The sequence below is a fragment of the Capsicum annuum genome, chromosome 12 (genome assembly GCF_002878395.1).
Source record: "Capsicum annuum cultivar UCD-10X-F1 chromosome 12, UCD10Xv1.1, whole genome shotgun sequence".
NCBI lineage: Eukaryota > Viridiplantae > Streptophyta > Magnoliopsida > Solanales > Solanaceae > Capsicum > Capsicum annuum.
The window spans coordinates 114196234-114201382 of NC_061122.1; the positions used below are offsets into that span (position 1 = coordinate 114196234).

At 33.2% G+C, this 5149-nt stretch overlaps 1 long non-coding RNA gene across 1 annotated transcript; it reads right to left on the reverse strand.

Moving 5' to 3' along the window:
- Positions 1-3969: 3969 nt before the first annotated feature.
- LOC107851717 lies at positions 3970-4927 on the reverse strand. The gene is made up of 2 exons (XR_001669135.2): positions 4540-4927; positions 3970-4394 (listed from the first exon to the last, which is right to left on the reverse strand). It is a non-coding gene; the product is annotated as an uncharacterized LOC107851717 (long non-coding RNA).
- Between the last annotated feature and the right edge of the window lie 222 nt (positions 4928-5149).

Here is a 5149-nt window from a genome sequence, read left to right on the forward strand (position 1 = left end):
CTTAGTTAGTTTCATTGGAGAATGAATGATCACAAGTGGAAGATATTTTAATACCCCAAGTTTTCAAGATCTAGACTCATCAAAGAATATGCCATTAAATTAGCTTTCCAATGCAACTAGTCTCACCTTAATTTGATGTCGTGGTAAAAAGTTACAAAAAATTTCCTAAAGGCATGTCAAACTGCTAGTGACAACGACTCTTGCAGTGAGTCATTACCAAATATAATGAGTCACTATGTGTGAGACACTGCCACTACAGTGAAAGTCTCAAATTTTGAGCCAATGATAATGAGTCGTTGTGTGGACCCATTGCCATACTAGTAAGAATCCAGAAAACAAGTCTCAGATCAATACTATTCCAAACGACTCATGATCTGACCTGACAAGTCATTAGGAGAGGGTTATTACCTTAATAGAAAGGACCTATGACCTCAGTTTATGACTCATACCATGACTCATGGCCAGTCGTAAGGAGTCATTAGGTGAGTCGTGTCGACTAGAACCAAAAATCCTTGTAATTATTTTAAACGGTAATTTTTTATAAATATTTATCTTTTATCCTAAACCCACATCATTTGGTCGCTCTAACATCAGTTATTTAGAGATTAAATTACCCTATCACTCTATAAAATCCAAAATCATTACACTTTGCATGAAAATGATTCCCTTCTTCTCCCAAAGCAAACTAGGGTTCTCTAAGTTCAAGAACAAGTTCCAAGAAATTCGTCAAGTAATTTACTTTAGGTAAGTGGGATTTCATCAATGTATCCCTTCTTTCCATTGAATACCAAGAACTCTTAAATTTTAGGCAAAATTTCCCATCCTCTTGAATTGGGTCAAATATGAGTTTCCTTAATCCTCTCAGTTTATGTGTGCAACCAATTCTTTTGGATGTTTTATTCTCTGAGATTTGTGATATCACCTTATTCAAAATCATAAATTTCCCAATCATGATTGGTTGTTGAGTTTGTTGGTTTTAAAATGTGAAATCCCCCTCACAATGCTCCGTAAGTGTCATCTTATTCAGTTGCATTAGTAAAACCTAGTGGGTTATGAACACATAATACCTCGATAGTCATGCATATTTCAATTTTCATGTTATGACCGGTTAAGTCATAGTTTTGGTTACTAAATTCAAAATATTATCATGTTGAGAATATATCAGTTATTAGTTATTAGTGTCAATTCTATTGGGAATAGCACATAGTATCGAGTGAATGCATGGATGAAGTCTCACCCATAAGTAGAAGTCTAATACCTTTAGTAGATGTACCTATTTTCTAAAAGTATGGTTTTACCGTTTGTTATGAGCGGTTACCCACCAGTAGAGTAATTAAATACGAGTCCTTTGGGACATCAATTTAATGGATTCATGCTAGCAAATGTTGGTATCCTTGGTAAGGTACTTACACCCTTCAAACTGGGGTTATAGGTTTGACTCTGATTAGCTTAGATTGGTGAATATCGGTTATTGTTAGCTCTTACATCCCTCAATTCAGTTTCAATTTGTATGTAGTTTAGGTTTGCCTGACCAGGTGTTCAGTATTAAACTATTCACTCTATCCAGTACATGTTTATATTTGGTTTTGCATTCAGTTTACTTATTCATGCATTTATGTTTCGCTTATATACCAGTTAGTCTTATATATATCACATATTGAGTATATTCAAAGTACTGAACACAAACTTCTTTGTGCTATATTATCTCTTTCAACTGGACCGCGCTTAGCATGTTCCTGTTCAACTCAGTTGCAGACTTGGTGAGTCCTTATTAACCAAGGACTGTCTATTATTTATTTATTTCTAGTAGTTTACATTATTTTAGTCAGTTAGAGTTAGTTGGGGACCTGTCCCTATAGCTCGTCATGATTTAAAAGCTTTCAAACAGACAGATAGTTAGACATGATTTCAGTTTTATTGATTATCTCAGACAATATTAATCCTGACTTTAATACAATTTAGCTTTAGTTTAATTTATTAACCTTTTGCATATTATTCTGTTACTTTCTAACAGTAATCATAGCTTATGTCCGTCCATAAGTTAGCTTGGGTTAACTTGGAACTCTAAGAACCGTATTACGACTATGGGATAGTCCCAGGTAGTGACAAAAATACTGAAAATGTCACTAAGAATGAGTAAAAAAAGTAGAAAATTATCAAGTAGTAAAGCCCCTTCACAACAAACACACACTCCAGATTTGATACTAAAGCCAGCGAGGAAAATATTGTGATAAAATTTATTGATAACGGAAGAAAAACAATGGCTCATTGATTTTTACAATGATCACTAGTTTGATCAAGAGCAAATCAATGAATCTAGGTTGCAAGATGAGTTTCACAATTCCAGCTAAGGTGCATATAATTGGGTTGCATTTTATATTTGTTGATCAAAGAGTGTACAACCTGAGTCTTATTAAAGATGCCAATGTAAATTGGCTCCTTCATAAGTCCATGAGGAGACTTTCCCTGAGGAATGATTGTAAAGTTGAATAAGCATAAATTACGTAGTCTTCTCCACGAGTAAATAGAAAGCATCGGGATAGCAACACACACATAAGACTCAAAGATGAGTTACTTTACTAGAGAGTCTACATGTTGATTAAAGATAATATGTGGTATATTTATACCTTTTTTTCACCACACGGATGCCATTATATACCAAGTTTGCATAGTTTGCATCTTAATGATAGTGAAGCTGAAAAATGTAGGCGAAATTATGTTTGCCATGATGAAGTACTCTAGAAAAGGAGTCTCTATTTTGGATGCTCTCTTACTCAGTTTATCATGCTTAGGGTCTATATGAGGAGGAGGATAATATGTCTTTGCCTCTACCGCTACCATCTGATGTCTAAATAGAAAAGAAATAATTGGAGAGTCCTAATATTTCTATGAGCACCTAGGAGTGCTATCCTATAAATAATAAAATTCTGGGCCATTTTTTTGGGATGTTGGACTTGCAGTTAAGGGTTAGTTGTAGACCTTCCACTACAAATGAGCTTCCAAAGTTAGACTAGAGGTTTTTTCTTGGAAGATATTGTTATCTAACGTGTAAAATTTGCCTAACTTATGTAGAGTTGTTGAATGATGACACTTATATTTCCCCTGCCCCTACCCTTGCTAATTTTGCTGCTGCTGATGGATATCATGAGAGAGATAAGGATCACTGTGATAGAGCTTTTGCGCCGAGTGATTATGAGCCTTATACCAATTCTTAATTTGGGAATATTTTATTTTCAACCTACTCATTTATTTCTTTTTTTAGCACTGGATACTGTGCTTGATTTTATGTGTGGTGTGGGAAAAGAGAACTTCATTTATCTTTTTATTCGGGTCTCTATATTATTTAGGTAGTACTTTTTTCTCTGTCATTTGACTTGATCATTTTTATTTCTTGAATTCTAGGTAAATTTTATATATTTTTGATTTTGTAATTGTAAATTAGGATTAATATATATTAGTTATTTTTTTAGTATGTTAGTTTTGTCAGTGAAACCTTGAGTATTGTTTTTGGTTCTTTTTCAAAGAGAGATATGACCTTTAGGGAAAATTAGTGTTTAAAGAAGTAAGAAGAAACCCAATGTTCTTAGAATTCTAGATCCTTAATCAAGAATATTTAAGACTACATTTAGGTAGATCACTAGCATATCGTGCATAAAATATTAAATAGGTTCATTTTGAGACATATGAGGATCTAGAATTAAATATAAAAAAATGAAAATGGGAATAAAATAATTCATTTAGATTGTTAGGCAGTGAATTAATAGGAAACCGGTTTAATTTTTTATGTGTCATTGTATAGCGAGTATTTAAAATATTTCTTGCATACGCTGTTAGATATAACTTTCTTGATATGTGTACGATATAAAACTAAGTGTGAAATCTATAGGACACGTATTTAGGGAAGGGAATCAGTTAGAAGATCATTTGACAAATATAGTAATAGACATAGGGGATTTCACACTTGAGCAATTGGAAATTCAAGGAAAGAAGATCCTTAACAATGACAAGTCACAGTGTCCATACATTAGATTATCATCAACAAAAAGATGATAAGGCTAAAGGTTACAACTAGAAGTACTACAAGACACCACAAAAAAAATATTTACAATCCAAGAGGCAACAACAACACCCTATAGCTGACTAGTCTATATAGATTCAGCCATCAAAAAGGATTCTTAGTAAAGGGGGAGGGTCGAGTGACATCTATGCAACAAATACACCTGAGAAGCAGAAGACAGGTCAAAAGATTGTGAGTTCGAGCATCCCATTATATTCTTCCCGGCTACATCTGGAATCAAATGAGAGTAAAGGAGAAACTACAGCTAAAGAAGAAGGACAGGAAGAAGAAATTAAAGCTTACTTGGACATGCAATCAGCCTCAAGGACCTATCACCCTAAAATCAGCACCAAAAAAGAAGAAACATCCCATCCATCAGAGAACTTAGCTACATATAAGAATAAATTCAAGAAAAAAAGTAAAAGGCGGAGAAGTTGAGCTGAACAGTAAGATTCAATGGCAACAAATGGGCAGATACTTACTTTTGAGAGCTAAAGATAGTACAATCTTTGAGGATCAAAGGTAGAATATTGATAATCCAAAGCAGAAGCCTGATGAATTGAGGATTCAGGGGAAGGCAAGAAATTTTTCACCTGGAAATGAGCTAAAACGGCAGAGAAGAAGACATTAAAATTGATTATGAAACCCTAGGGGAGATTATATGTCATACGAAATTATGATTTGGGCTGGATCTTTTTTTAAAAATTGCAGAAGCCCAATTTTCATTTATAGATTTTATAATGGGTTGGTCCATAAATGTAAGAATAATTTTTCATGTTTTATTTTGATATTAATAAAATCCAAAAATTAAATTTAAAAACGTAGGATATTGTCAAGACATTTCTTTTTTAGCCAACTTTTGACTACATTTTTTCCCTATCCGATTTGAGCCAATTAATAGATTTTTTCTTGATTAACTACTTAATTGGTCTTTCCCCTTTTATTGTACTACCTTCAATTAATCTAATCCAAATAATTCTCTAGTGCTCTTTATAGTTGAAAGACTTAAAATGTAATGACCTAAAAATTTGATAAATAAGTGAAATTGTGATTTTATATTATTTGACTATTTATCCCCTCCCTGTAGTTGTA